Raw genomic sequence first — 16394 nt, 5'->3', positions numbered from 1 at the left:
AAAAAAGAATAAGATAAGACTATAAGAGCGAGAAGCAATTTAAATATGTTCAGGGACCATTTTCATCTCCAGAATTAAGGATTATTTTGATGTTACATCATTGCCTTTTCTCTTTTACTTTCCTTTTTAGTTTTATTTTAGGATTCCCTATTTTTAATGTTCATACAGAGATTTCTTTAACTGAAATACCGAATAGTTTCTTTGGTGTGAAAAACTATAATAGTACACAGGATCCTAATGAGACAATTAATAATATGAAATAGGAAGTAAAGGGCTAAAGGTGTAAGGAAAGTGGGAAGGGTGGGGGAAAGGTAATAAGGGAGAGGAAAAAAATATGAGAAACTGAAAAAATGGAAATAAAGTGTTTGTAAATGGGGAGGGGAGGAGGGGATGAAGGGAGGGCAGGGACAAGGGGAAAAATGAGAATCAAGACCTATTATGTAAAGGTACAGAATCCCAACGATGAATGTAATTGTATTGTATACTTAGATTGTACCAATAACCTCAATAAAAAGAAAAAAAAAAGGCTATCTTTCTTCCAATTAAGGTATTTGGCTGAGTATGTTGGAGTTATTTCTGCATCTTCTAATCACTTTCACTGAACCTCTGGTCTGTTTTTTTGCCAGTACCTTGCTGTTTTTATCACAGTAGCTTTGTAGTATAATTTCAAGTCAGGGATTGTGATGCCTCCTGCCTTGCCTTTGTTGCCTGGAATTGCATTTGCTATTCAAGGTCTCTTTTGGTTCCAATAAGCTCTAAGGTAGGCCGGGGATTTAGCTCAGTGGTTCCACCACCTGCTTTGCAAGTGTAAGGACCAAAGTTCAATCCCCAGTACCAGAAAAACAAAACAAAACAAAAACCAAAGCTCTAAGGTGGGGATTTAGCTCAGTGGCACTGTGCCTGCTGTGCAAGCGCAAGGTCCTGAGTTTGAATCTTGGTAACAACAACAAAACCCCAGTAAGCTCTAGTTTTGTTTTGTTTGGTTTTTGGTACTGGGGATTGAACTCAGGACCTTGTGCTTGCAAGGCAGGCAGCAGCACTACTGTGCTAAATCCCCAGCCCTATAAGCACTGGTTTTGAAGAAACAATTCACCAATGACTTGAATTCACATTGTTTATAAAATATGCAAACCACCATTCTGTCCAGTGCTTTTCTCAGTACCAGGGATTGAACTTGGGACCTTGTGCTTGTGAGGCAAGAGGCAGAACTACTGAGGTAAATCCCTGGCCCATGTCCAGTGCTTTTCTCTATGCTCTTTCTCAATTTATATTTCTATTTAAAATATCCTAATAGCAGATATAGACTCAAATAATCCCCATGAGAGGACTAATTTTTTATTTAATTGAATATTGAGCCTCTGTACTATATGGGAAGTATGCTGAGTTACAGGAGAACAAGAAAGCTTTGACCATAGCTCTTTGGGGTTTGTTTTTGTAGTGCTGGGGATCAAACCCAAAGCCTTGTGCATGCAGGACAAATATTCTGCTCCCTAGCTGCTCCCCAGCTTCTCAGTACAGTTTTGCATGACATCCAGGGAAATCTACACAGCAGTGCAAATCAGACACTCTGACGTCCCTATCTCACTTTCTGTGTCTTTCCCCAGACTCAAAGCTCTGCTGGAAAGTGATACGTTGAAGTAATCTCTGCATTTGTGTGATTCTCCCAGAAAACTACACAGTCACACTGTTGAGAAATGCAACAGGGAAAAGAGCAGAGAGCAAGAGAGGTGTGAGGGGCATCAGCAGGGTACTGCGACCTCTTCTGCCCAGTGCCTCACCTGCCCTGTCTGCATCTCCTTTCCATCAGCGCCACTTGTCCAGGTGTTGTTGGATAAACAGAGCCCCTCCAAGGGCGATCTGTCTTCTCACACTGCTTGATGTGTGAATGAATGACTGCCCACTTTGGGCCAAGTGCCCTAGAAACCTCAGTAGGCTTTCAAAGCTGAAATCAAGTGCTGATTGCATTTCTCTATAATGCAAGATACTATCTCCGCATGGTCCCTGTTATACCCCGGACACATGAATCAGGTTCCCTTGTTTAACTGAAAGATTTTGGATTTTTAGGGCTCAGAAACCTTTTCACCCCCTACTTTGCAGCCTCATCTGCTCTCAGTGCCAGGCATTGAACCAGAGCCTTGTGCTGGCCAGGCAAGCACTCTGCCCGCAAGCTGCATTTCTCTTTTAGCCTGCACTGGGCAGCACCCTTTCCTCACACTGGGGTTCCTTCTTGCTGCCTCATTGGTGGGTGGGATTTTTCATGTGTCCCAGCATCCCTGGTATCACTACTGGAGAATTCTTTTTCTTTGTTTGTTTTTGGTACCAGGGATCCAACTCGGGCCCTTGCCCTTGCAAGGCAGGCAGCGGAACCACTGAGCCAAACCCCTGGCCCGAATTGTTTTTCTTTTGATTGGACTGGGATATCATTTTGCCTTCTCATGTGACTTTAGGCCTTCAAGGTGGATTTGTTGTAAGGTTATGCATCCTGCAAGCCAACTAGTTCATCATCAGTTCCTCACAGGATCCATTTGCTGAATCTGCTCTAGCTTCACAGCAAGTCTGAGGGGGTGGACTGGTAGGACAGAGTTCTTTAGGCTGGGTTTCAAGGATGGGCAAGGTCCGGATTCATTCAGGAAGGAGGCAGGTGTCTAGGAGAGGTATCCGGTACGAGCAGAAAACAGTTCCTTTTGCTTAGAATTTCCAAATTTTCTCTTCCTCCTTCCTTTCCCAAAATGGAAGGAAAAACAGTTTCAAAATAGATGCTAGGCAAACGCGGAATACTTTTTTTTTTTTTTTTTTTTTTTTTTTTTTTTTTTTTTGCTTGCTTTTTGAGACTGGGTCTGGGAGTAAAACACAGTTCCCATAGCCAGACCCAGGCCTGCTGTATCATGCTCTTTGTGGGTGACACAGAGTCCAGACTGCCTTCAAATTCGCTATGTAGCCCTAGGGATGGGTATTTAGCTCAGTAGTACCTCACCTGCCTCACAAGAGCAAGGTCCTGAGTTTGATCCCTGGTACTGGAAAACAAAACAAAAACCAAAGAATTCACTGTGTAGCTCCGGCTGGCCTGGAACCCACTGCGATCCTCCTGATTCAGCCTCTTGAGTGCTGGGATTATAGGCCTGTGCCACTACAACTGGCCTAGAATTTTTTCTTTGGTTACATATGCTTCCATTGCTGCAATTATAAAGCTTTTCATCTTCATTTAAAAAAAATTTTTTTTTTCTTTTTCTGGTACTAGGAATCAAACTCAGGCCTTGTACTTGCCAAGCAGGCAGTATATTGCTGAGCTACATCCTTGGCCCCAAGGTCTTTTCATCTTCTTTTGATTTAGAGTCTACTGGAGTAGCTGCTTTCTTTTTCTCCTGATTCTTGTTAAACACAGAATCTTCAGCTAAAACATAGAGACCTACTGCCAGGCGTGGTGGCACATGCCTGTAATCCCAGCACTTGGGAGGCTGAGGCAGGAGGATCACTGTGAGTTCGAGACCAGTCTGAGCTACATAGTGAGTTCCAGGTCAGTATGGACTACATAGTGAGACCCTGTCTCAAAAAACAAACAAAAAAAACCAAAACCAAAAAAAACATAGAGATCTAGCCCTGAAAAACAAATCTGCCTTCTTGGAGGGCCTCACTTATAATAGATATTGGAGAGTTTGGATTTAATGGAAACCTCAGAAAATGGGAAGGGAAACCTCTGCATTGGTTGAATTTTTTGTTGTTGTTGTTGTTCAATATTTTTGATAGTCTAGCCAGGTGTGGTGGTGTACATCTGTAATCCCAGCATTTGAGAAGCTAAGGCAGGAGGATTGTCATGAGTTCAAGGCGAGCCTGAACTAGTGAATTCAAGGACAACCTGGACTACATAGCAAGACTGTCTCAAAAAAACCATATATATATATATATAACACTATTTTTTCCCTTTGTGGGGAGATATATATTGGTAATCTCCCCAATAAAAGAAAAAGAAAAAAAATGATGGTTTGTCCTATGGACCTGCTGCTTTCCACCCGGTGGGAAACTGTTCTTCCACTGCTCTTTTGGCCATGGTCTATGGCCTCCTGCATTAGTGGTGAGCAGGGCCATGGCGAAGGGAGAGGGATCATGTCCCAAAACATGGTTTCTGGGGTTGGAGTGGATTACCATATCAGGCTCTTTGTAGATGAGACCCAGGGACCCACATTTTAAAAGGCAGTAATGTTTACATTCATTCAGTTTTAAATCAAATGAAGAAAATGAAATGCAGCTTTTGAAAACATTTTACCTTGCTATTCTATGCAATATATCTAGCTTGGTGTTCCTTCTTTCAGGGGAAAGAGCAGCCTTCATGTCATGGAAATGCAGAACAAACATTTAAATACCACAGTTAAAGGTCAGAGATTAGCAAGGTGGGATGGTGCATACCTGCAATGCCAGCACTCTGGAAGGCTGAGGCAGGAGGATCCCAAATTCAATCCCAGACTGGGAAATTTAGTGATTTAGAGAGAGACTGTCTCAGAATAAAAAACAAAACAAAACAAAAAGGGTTGGAGGGTATCTCAGTCTGAAGACCCTCTGTCAATCCCTAGTAACACACACACATCCATGTATAACATGTGCATAGCATGTATAACAGCATCAAAACAGATTGAGTAAAGATCAGGTAAAATATTAATAGAATATGTACAATATCTGTATGCCAAAACCCACAAAATACTAATAAATGAAATAAAAAAGATCTAAAGTAGAGATAAACTTTGTGTTCCTGGATCTGAAGACGCAATATTATTAAGATGCCAATTCTCTCTAACTGATTTGTAGCTTTATTGCAATTTCAATAAAAATCCCAACAAAGTCTTCGTAAAGATTTTTTTTAAGAAACTGATTCTAAAATTTCTACAAAAAGGCATAGGGACCAAAATAACCAAAGTCCATTTTGAAGCGAGTAAAGTTGAATGACTTATATGAATTGATTTCCAGGCTCACTCTGAAGCTGTGCTACTTAAGACAGATGAGTGGAACAGAAGAGCAAGTGGGGAAATAGACATACATAAATGTAGTCCATTGGTTTTCTGCAAAGTTACAAAGGCAATTAATTGGTGGAGAAGGAAAAGACTTTTCAACAAATGGTGCTGAAACAATTGGATACTGGAATGCAAAACAAACAAACACAAAACCTCATTCCACACCTCCTACCTTATACAAAAAGCAACTAATGGATCATAAAAGCTAACACTTAGCTCTGTACATCTTGTTTATAGAGCCCCGATATCTTTTTTGAGTACAGTGCACCTTGTTTATTCAACACTGGGATTTTTCTTGATTGTACTGCACAGTACAACACTATAGTTTTACGTTCTGTTATTTATTACAGTTAGGCATGTTAGAGTTATGCAAATAAAAAGCAAAGTCATCCAGTGGGCGCTTCCTTTGACTGCTTCTTTGTTCTCAATATCGTAATGCACATACTATATGCAATTCCTCATCTAGTGACCAATTCATTTAATGACCTAGTCCCAGGAAAGGGACTTGGTCATTAAATGAGGAATGTCTATATAGGAGAAAATTTTTGTCACTTTGGGATAGGCAAGGATTTCTTAGATATGACACCAAGAGTGTGCTCCTTGGAGTAGGGAGTTTATGTCTTGACAGTGACAGAGATCACACATCTGTATGTGTGAGTGTTCAAAATCACAGAGCTAGAGAGCCAGGGATTTAGCTCAGGGATTCCACTGCTTGCCCCACAAGTGCAAGACCTGAGTTTGATCCCTGGCTCCAATTTAAACAAACAAACAAACAAAATCATAAAACTGGGAGACAGAGCTTTTGCAAATGGGAGTTGGACCAAGAGATGGAGGGCAGGGGTTGGGAGGGGCGGGGAAGAGGATGTAAAAAGAATTAAGATGTGTTATGTACATGCACCAGCTCCCCTTGATGAAAGTAATCATTCTGTATCACAAACATGCACTAATAAAGATAAATATTAAAAAAGAGAAAAAAGGGAAACATTGTAGAAATGGACACTAAAATAGCGAATTTAAAGATGTAATGCCATACAATTTATTGAAATGCAAAGGAAAGGTGGGAGGATGGGAAGGAAAGAAATAATGTCATATAAATACAAAAGCAGTTCCATGTAAAGCTTATAGGAACTGATCATCCCTGAGGTGACAAACGGAATGGCCCTAGCTGCTTTTGAAGGCAGACACAGGTAGGAGGTGACTAAGGAAAGAGGAGAACAGATCACCCAGGGCTTAAACCAGTCCTTGAGGGAACCTGGGAGGAGACCTGGGAGCAAACACCTGGTTTTGAGGACCAGGGAAGAGAGGCACAGCACAGAGAGGAGCTGGGGGCCACCCCGTCTTTGACTCTGCAGAGACCAGCACCGCAGCAGGGTCAGCTGGGGGAGATGGGGAGGAGCAGGGGTTCCCTAGGGAGAGAAGCAGAGAACACTGAGCACAGCACAGCATCCTCACATCCTTACGTCTGACTGTACCAGAAGGAAGAAGGACCGAGAAGAGTTGGGGTAACTGGGCTTCAGGCTCGGCCCGGCCTCATCTGATGTGAGTGAGGGTTTGGAGTGATTGCATCTGAGGTCTCTTCTGCCTCTAACCGCATCCTGGATACATATTCACACCCTAACACTAGTCGCTCGAACCATGTTTGGCGGTCCTTTATGGGTTACAGAGCTCTCTCCACATTGACCCCACCGTCCCCACAGGCACCAAAGTGTGTCCGTCCCTATCACACCTGAGGAAAGCTGCTTTGGGGAGAGGATAATCAGCTTTGTAAAGTCAGCCAGCGTCAGTGCCCCTCGGCCTTCCCATAGGAAGGGGCCTGCAGCCTGGCAGCTCCTGTGTCTTTCTTATTTAGACAGGGTCTTTGCAATCCTCTGCCTCAGCCTCCTGAAAGCTGTGATTACAGGTGGGTGCCACCCCGTGCAGTATAGCACATGCCTCCCCGCCCCCAGAATTGAATCCAGGATCTTTGCCCTGAGCTACTTGCCCGGCTCTTTGTTTATATTTTTATTTTGTTAAATTATCCACGCTGGGCTGGAACTTGTGATTGATCCTCCTGCCTCAGCCTCCCAGAGTGCTGGGATTACAAGTGTGTGCACCCCACCTGGTTCAACACAGGCTGCCCCACCAACCCCCACTACTGGTAACTGAACCCAGGGCCTTGCACATGGCAGGCAAGTACTTTACTAATGAGCTTACATCTTGTATTTTCGGAGAGGAGGCTCGACTCGACAGTGCTGACCCACTGGGGAGAAAGGAGGCCCTGGGACGGGGTCAGGCAGAAACATCCACCCCTAGGAAGGGTGGAGGATGATCTTCCTTCTCACCTCGCAGCACTGTGCAGGTGGCCCTGCTGTCAGGTTGGGCTTTAAACAACTGTGGTAGAAACACAGGCTGAGCCTGGCTCCACAGACGCCTTAGCTCCTGCGGGAAAGAGGACTTTGCAGTCAGGATCAAGTGGAGGATCTTGAGATGGGAGATCATCCAGGATTGGCCAGGTGGCCGGGGAATCACAGGGTCAGGAAGGGTCACCGCGGCAAGGAAGTGGGAACCGAGAGTGCCACCCTGGGCCCTGAAGAGGAGGAGGGGGCCACAGCCAGGGTGCATCGGCTCTCAGCGCACAATGCTGGGAGGGCAGGGAAGCAACTGGAAACCTCAGCAAGAAGCAAAGTTCGTTGACACTTTCACTGAAGGCTTCTGGGATCGTCATTCTCATCATTTTGTATAGGGATTGAGCCGAGGGCCTTCACACTAAGAGTGTATTACTAAAGAGAGTTTTTTACTGAACAAGTAAATTGTCCAGGTTGGGCTGGAACTTTCCATCCTCCTGTCTCAGCCTCCCAGAGAACTGGGATTACAGGCATGCCCCACCACACCTGGCTGCGTTTGTGTTTCTTACCCACTAACTCTGTGGTAATTTATTATTTTTATGAGCGGGGAGAGGGGAAGATCGAATGTAGGGCCTCATGCATGCGAGGCAAGCATCCTACCATGGGCCACATCCCCAGCCCATGTGGCCGTTTATCACAGCAGCAATAAGAAAAGGGGTCGGGCAGGAGGTTGCGGATATTTTGGAATTAGGTACATTCGTAAAACTTAAAGCCAAATATTCTTTGTTTCTTTGTTTTTTGAAACAGGGTCTCACTACACAGTCCAGGCTGGACACGAATTTGCTATGTCTCTCAGGCTAGCTTCCAACTCCCAACCCTCCTGCCTCAGCCTACCAAGTGTTTGGATTGGCTTATGCCACTAGGCCTGGCTGTATTTTCCCACATTTAAAATGAAATAAAATGTATACATACAGACATGTATCTCTCTGCTGAAGCATAATTATCTCCTAACAATATGATCATAATTTTGCTGTTTATGTTTAGTATTTTTTGTTTTGTTTTGGTACTGGGGATCGAACTCAGGACCTTGCGCTTGCGAGGCAGTAGGCAGAACCACTGAGCTAAATCCCTAGCCCTGTTTGGTATTTTTGAGACAGTATCTCACTGTGGAGTTCAGGGTTGCCTTGAACTCACTGTGTAGCCCAGGCTGGCCTCAAACATGTAGCAATCCTCCTGCCTCAGCCTCCTAAGTACTGGGATTATAGGAGGGTACCACTAGACCCAGCTTTAAGTGCAGATTTTTTATTTAAACCAGCATCCATTCTTGGTTCTTGTGAAAAAAAGTGCTGAGTATTTTAGGGATTTGCAAAAAGGTATATGGAAATACAGCTCCTTTTTCGTACTTTGGAAACTTGTAGGACATTTGCTTTTGGGCAGCTCCTGCTCTGTGTGTGCTCAGCAGCTCCGTAGTCCTGATGTGGCTTTGGCGGTCACTACGGCAAGCGTTAACAGATGTGCTGTCGTCAGTGGGCAGGAAATGGCCCTGGCTCAGGTTACCACATAAACCCACCTCGGCTTCGTAGAGGATGACAGGACAGACCTCTGAGAGTGGAGACGCCGGTGCAGCTAAATCAAAGGCAACCGCGGGGTCTGGCAGACACCTGTCAACAGGTGAGGGAAGGAGAACCTGGTAGTTGCGGTCCATTCTCCAAGCTTTATTTTTATTGCAGGTTAAAGGGTCAGACAGGGAGGCCATCCACAGAGGGCTTTATTTATGGTCTTCAGACTCCCGAGTGATGAGGGCTGGGAGGAAGAGGGATGGCTCAGGTGGGTCCCCTCTCCTGGTCCTACTGATGACAGACAGAGGCTGTGGCTTTCTGAAAGCCCAGTTTCTTATGAACGTGAGTTGATGTCTGCAGGCCCACAAGAGAGCTCTGCCTCTCTGTGCCACCTGGCCAGAACCTGTCCTTGGCTTTTGGAGGACAGGGAAGGAGGCGCTTGCATCCCTGGAGGGCAAGCTCGGCCGGGAGACTCCCATCCTGTCATCTGACAGCCACAGGTTAGGGATAAAGCGTACCCACCCCCAGAGGTAGTTCTCTTTAGTCTGATTATTGTTGCTGTTATTTGCAGTGCTGGAGATTGAACCCAGGGCCTCAATCACGCTAGGCAAGTGCTCTGCCGCTGAGCTACAGGCCAGGCCTTAGTGTGATGACTTGCAAATGAGATTTCAGCATCCCAGACAACAAAATTTAACAGTCAGGTGAGTAGAGTGAGTGGAAGTGATGATCTGGGACAGCAAGGGGACCCTAGATACCAGTCAAGGCCATGTTCATCGCCCACCTCCTCCACACTGATGCTCTGGTGTGGATTTGCCACTTCCGGGTGCTACTTAGGAACGGAACCCTCCAGGGGGCGCTGTTTCTTAAGTGGCTGGGTAACCTGTTTCCAGTTCATATTGAGCATCAGAACTTCATTCTCTGCATGTGGTAGGCAAGGTCTTCTCCTCTCCTAAACTGTACCTGCAGCCCACTTATTTTCTTTTTCTTTTTTCTTTTTCTGAGACAGGGTCTCACTATGTAGTTGAGACTGACCTGGAACTCACTATGTAGCCCAGGCTGGTCTCAAACTCACAGCGATCCTCCTGCCTCAGCCTCCCAAGTGCTGGGATTACAGGTGTACGCCACCATGCCCGGCTCACTTATTTCCTTTTAAATGAGGCCCCATCTTTACCCACTGATCCATTAGTGGACCCTTGGTCCACCTGCTCATCTTTGGATAGCTCTCTGGATTCCGAGGATATTTCCACGCTTCTTTCCCAGGGTCTGCAGCCCTAAGGCCTATGTGCTGAGCAGACCTCTACCACTGAGCCATGCAAAGGGGCCTTTTTAGATACCAGAGGCTTCGGGACTGGGTAGTGGTCTTGTATCATTTCTTTATATGCTTCCCCTTCCACTTTTGTGGTTAGTTTAGGAATTTATATTATTGGATATTGGCCCCTCTGGCTTGGTACTCTAATTTTCTTATCTATTCTGTTCAAGTTTTCAGTTCTCTGTATTTTTATTCTACTTTCTAGGAAATCCTTTAGCTTGTTGTTGCTGTTGCTGTTTTTATTTTATTTTATTTATTTATTTTTTGAGTCAGGGTCTCACTATGTAGTTGAGACTGACCTGGAATTCACTGTGTAGCCCAGGCTGGTCTCGAACTCACAGCATCCTCCTGCCTCAACCTCCTGAGTGCTGGGATTACAGGTGTGTGCCACCACACCCAGCCATTTTTTTTTTTTTAATTTGTGTGTGTGTGGAGCACTGGGTATTGAACCCAGGATCTTTGACTAAGCTACATTTCCAGCTCTTTTTATGTTTTTGTTTCTGAGACACAGTCTCAGTAAGTCACTAAGTTGCCCAGACTGAGCTTGAATTTGGGATCATCCTGCCTCAGGCTCCCAGAGTGCCAGGATTATAGCTGCATGCCACTACACCCATCCTACAGATTTCCTAATGGAAGTAGACACTTTCTATTCTGCTTTCTTGTGCATAGTTCCAAACTTGCTTGGTCCCTCACCCTCAGCTGTTCTGCTACTTGGGTGAGCTGGCTCCTTGGTAGGCGGTGGAATGTCACTGGGAGGAAGTTGTCTCATCCAGTCCACCCAGGACATCACTTTTGTCTTGCCTTAGCCAGTATTTTGTGAAAGATGCTGGTACAACTATAGAGTAAAGTGCCCCTAGGAAGGATATGTGGCTTGCAGCTCCCTGCTAAGCATCCAGTGGCTCCATTTCCCTGGGGAAGTCACAGACTACAGTCTGGTACATAGTCTAAAGGCATGGGTCTGGCTCCAGATACTGACAGCCCTCACAAGCTGAGGACCATCATCCTTAACTCCTTCAGCATCAGTTTCCTCATCTGTAGAATGTACTTAATAGCTGGGCATTGTGGCACACACCTGTAATCCCAGCACTCAAGAGGCTGAGGCAGGAGAATCACTGTGAGTTCGAGACCATCCTGGGCTACATAGTGAGTTCCAGGTCAGTCTCAACTATACATTGAGACCCTGTCTCAAAAAAACCAAACCAAACCAAACCAAATCAAACACCTGCAAAGTAGAACAAGCCCAGGATGAACCAAGTGCCTAGAAGTTCGTCACCTGATGGAAAACTCCCAGTCCAGACTTTTCCAGCTGTTCCAGTCTCCCCAGGAGAAAATGGCACCACGCAGCTTCTGTACTGCTTCACACACCATGACTCAGACTTTTGGAGCAATTAAAAAAACAAGCCACATGCTTAACTTGTGCAGCTCGTACTGCTTAGTGGAAAACTTACCTGCTGAACCTTGTGCTTCAGTCTTTTTCTCTCCTTCACTGATCTGATGCCATTGGATGGTTGTGAAATACCCCTGCCTTGAGCATGTGCTGACACTGGGGAGCTGCTCCTGTCTGAAGAAAACGGAGAGACAGAGGTTGTTGGTCTACAGCCCACTGAGTCTTCAGACAGTTTTACAGGGTTGAAACCCTACAGATTTAATTTTATATTTTTTTGTTTTTAGAGACAGGGTCTCACTAGGTAGTCTAGACTGACCTTGAACTCATAGTGATCCTCTGGCCTCAGCCTCCTGAGTGCTGGGATTATAGGCGTGTGCCACCACGCCCAGCTTGATAATTTGGATAATTTTTCAAAAAGATTTGGGCATGGCAAAATCACCTTAGACAAAGTCAAGAGTGCCATTGGAAACAAATATTAGAGAACACAAAAGACTCAATCTTCCAAAATATATATGCAGCTCTTAGAAAATGATTAAGACAATTACCAATATCTTAAAAGAAAATATTATCACAACTCCTACAGAAATTACTTCCAACCCAATTAACTAATTGTTCAGTGTTCACTCCAAGTTCATCTTCTAGCTCTACTAGGGATTAGATTTCCTTTCCACCCTAAATATAGATCAGTGCTCCACTAGGATGGGTTCCTTGATTATTTCTACATTTGGCTGTCTAGCATGGCTCTCTTACCTGCCTTGCTCTGTCTCTATACCTCTTAAGGTAGTGGCTTTCTATGACAGTCGCTTCCAAATGACTCCTACAATGGAAAAAAGGTATCAATTGATTCTGACCCTCTTCAGGCCCCACTACCTTGCAAATCATTGCTTTACCATTTATGTGGCTATAAAGTAACATTTCTCTTCATTTTTAAAGTTTCAGATAGGTGATTTTTTGTTTGTTTGCTTTTGTTTTTGAGACAGGGTCTCAACTATGTAGTCGAGACTGACTTGGAACTCACTATGTAGTCCATCCAGGTTGGTCTCGAACTCATGATCCTCCTGCCTCAGCCTCCTGAGTGCTGAGATTACAGGTGTGCGCCAACACGCCCGGCCTCAGATAGGTGATTATATTTGGATTTTTTTTTTTTTTTTTTTTTTGGTACCGGAGATTGAACTCGGGTCCTTGCTCTTGCAAAGCAGGCCACCGAACCACTGAGCTAAATCCCTGGCCCCTATATTTGGATCTTGATAGGGTCAGAAGCATAGGGCAGGGGACAATGGAGGTTCAAGAGTACACAGGCTGTCACTGGCTATGGTGGTGTATGCCTGGAATCCCAGTACTTGGGTCAGGAGGCTGAGTCAGGAGGATCACCACAAGTTTGAGGCCAGTCTGGGCTACATAGTGACTTTGAGGCCAGCCTGGAAAATATAGCGAAACCAAGTCTCTCCAACAAAACAGGCTGCACTACAGCTCAGTTGTGGAGCAAGGGTTTAACATTAGCACATCCAGAGCCCTGGGCTCAGTCTTCAGCACCCTCCCACAAGTATACAGCCTGCAGTCAACCTACCCAGAGATTCAGACTCAAGTCTCTGAAGTAGGGCCGAGGAATCTTCTTTTTTGAGGGGAGACTACTACTTATTTCTGGACACAGGGTCACGTTGTATAGTTCAAACTAACCATGCTGGCTTTGAACTAGCTACAGTGCTCACGATAATGATTGCCTCAAATTCTCCATCTGCCTGCCTCAGCCTCCTGCTAGCATGTGTGTTCTAACAGGCTCCTTGAGTGACTCCACAGTAGGACTAGGAAGCATGGTGGTCAGGCCAGCTCTGTAGCCCCAGCCCTGGTGAGGTGGGATCCCCTGGGTGGGTCTGCAGTTGGAAGGGCCACCATGTCCAGGCCAGCAGCAGCATCACCGCCACCACTGCCTATGCAAGGCAGGCAATCATTGACCTCAAAAAGTAGAAGCATAGCAAAGGGCTAGGGATGAAAATCAGTATGAGAAGAAGGAATCTGGTGCCCTGTATGGTGGTGCATGCCTATAATCCCAGCACTCGGGAGGCTGAGGCAGGAGGATTGCTGAAAGTCAAGTTTGAAGCCAGCCTAAGCTACATGGTGAGACCCCGTCTCAAAACCACCCCCCCAAAAAAAAGAAAAAGAAAAAAATCTGGGTTCAGTTGGGGTTGGTGAAGAAGAGATACACTAAGTTAGCAAATATGTCAGAGACACAGAGACTATCTAACAGAGGCCAGCATCCTAGAGAGGCCTCTGGTCATGTAAAATCGAGATTCACTGCGCTTGCTGGATACAGGCTGAATGAAGACCTAGGTTCTAGCTGACTCACCAGCTCAGCCCTATGCAGGAGACAAGTAGGGCTCATCCATGGCCCAAGACAGGGCTCGGGGCCAGGCACTGGTGAAGCCTAGGCTCAGTGCCTTGGCCGGCTGCATAGGAGGAAAGACTTTTCATCCTGACTGCACCTGGAAGCCAAGGCTGCCTGCGGTTCAGTGTGTCCCCAGGCCACAGAAGTGACCGGTGGAGATCCCAGGAAGCTATTCATACTGTCACCTATTTTAAGCATTAGTCATAGAATTCTCTGACTGCTTCATGTTCCAATTCCTCATCTGCCTTTTGGAGATAGGAGAAGAATTAAATCTTTCCAGAACACCTGTATCTCCAGAGATCCTGTGCATGACAGTGTGAGGATTTTCAAATTAGCATATCTTTAGATAAGTCTGGCTCATGAAAAGCCACACTTACTCTCTGAAGACATGCTGACTTCACTTTCCTCCCTCCCCCAGAACAGAAAGTAAAGTGACCTTAGGATTGGAAGGCTGGGTTGGGGAAGTCCTGGGTCCTAGTGAAGTTCGTGAGTAGGTTCATTGTTTTGTCTTCTATGCTATGCCTGGAGTCGCAGCCCAGCTGGGGTGCTCAATAAATAATTATTTTCTCTTTTCCTGAGATAAGGTCTTGCTAATTTACTGAACGAGTCTCAAAATCAATTGTCCTGCCTCAGCCTCCCAACTGCTGGAATTACAGAAATACGCTGCCATGCCGGACTATAAATTGCTCTTGAATTCATAAATGAACCTGGCTACACACTCACCTGAAATACTTGCTGAAAATATTTTTCAAGGAATGAAAAAATACTTGACAGGGTCGATAAGCTTTGTCTAGTAACAGTGCTCAGAGAACAGTAAGAAAACCTTTTCCCTAGTCTATACTGGATATTATCTTGGATTATATTTTCTTTAGTCCACAAGAAATTCTAATGACTTCAGATGACTTATCTTTCATACTAGAGATTGACCCCAGAGACTTATGTATGCTACACAAGTGTTGTGAGCCACAACCCCAGACTCTAATTTTTTTTATTTTTATTTTTTGTACTGGGGACTGAACTTGGGACCTTGTGCTTGCTAGGAAGGTGCCAGCAACGTTTTAAAAAATTTGAGACAGAAAACGAAAAAAAAACCAAAAAACAGAAAGGGGCCAGGGATTTAGCTCAGTGGCTCTGTGCCTGCTTTGTAAGCACAAGGTCCTGAGTTTGGTCCCTGTACCAAAAAAAAAAAAAAAGTCTATCCTACACCATACTTAACAAGCACTGGTTGTTTGTGTGTGTTTGTGTGAGGTTCACAGCTAGCTGGCATCCTTCATTCTACCTAGACTTGGTCCTATGGGTGTCCCTCTGCATGTGGCTCCACAGGTCAGCACAAAGAAGCATTGGTCCCCGAGGGCAGGCAGTGGTCAGCATGGCCAGAAAGCTGGGTTGATGCCCCACTCTTGGCACCTGTCCAAAGAGAGGGAGAAGATCTGACACTGAATTAGCGTTAACTAGAAAAGCACGTCAGTTTGCTTAGCTCTGTGAGTGGAGAGGTCACCTTCTCAGTCCCGGGCCTCTCTGGGAGGCTGAGCTCTATCCCTGCAGGCTGCCCACCCACTGCTGAGGCCTATGGTGTCCTGCAGTGGCAGTGAAATATCAAGAGAGAGAAGAGACTCAGGATCTGGTACCGCTGGTAGCGCCCCATGGCCACGCTGCAGTCCTGACCCACTGTTGCCTCTAGAGTGGCCCCGAGATTGTGAATAAACCGAGATTGTAAATAAAGCCCTCTGATTCCAAATAAATAAAATAAAATAAAATAAAATAAAATAAAATAAAAAAATAAAAAGTTTGAGACAGGCTTTTACTAAATTGCCCAGGGCGAACTTGAACCCTCCACCCTCCTGCCTCATCCCACACATTTATTGTCAGTTTTGGATCTTCATTAAGTTCATAGTTACTTATATTTAAATATTTGTACTTTAAAAAAATATTTAACAATATTGTGTAAGGGAACACATTGTATCAATGATATTTATTTAAATAGTTTACATTCTACTTAGGGCAAATGATTTTTAAAAATTGCTCTACTATTTTCCTTGCTTGCTTTCTCAGTAAGCGTGTATGCACACACACGTGTGGGGCTGGAGATGGAACCCAGGGCCTCACAAATGCTAGGCAAGCACACTACCATTGAGCTATAGATAGCTCCAGCCCTTCCATTTACTTCTCAAAGAAAGAAATTGAAGTATAAAAGTCGGATCTGAGTCGTTTAAAAGAAAAATGAAGAGCACGAACCCAGTTCAAGTACTACTTGTCCAACACCGCAAGACCCTGTCTCCATAAAAATATTAGTAATCATAACTACAAGCATCCACATGGTATAAAGAATCAAGCGCAGAGCTGGGGCCGCGCTTGGTGGGCAGGGAGCGTGGCGGCCCGGCCGGCCCAGTGGTGCCCTGGTCGGGGCAGAGAAGCCGGGAGTGGGGGCCACG

This window comes from Fukomys damarensis, unplaced genomic scaffold (genome assembly GCF_012274545.1).
Source record: "Fukomys damarensis isolate Sample0158 unplaced genomic scaffold, DMR_v1.0_HiC HiC_scaffold_2, whole genome shotgun sequence".
Lineage (NCBI taxonomy): Eukaryota > Metazoa > Chordata > Mammalia > Rodentia > Bathyergidae > Fukomys > Fukomys damarensis.
The sequence above is the reverse complement of the archived record's forward strand: the minus strand, read 5'-3'. Positions refer to the sequence as shown.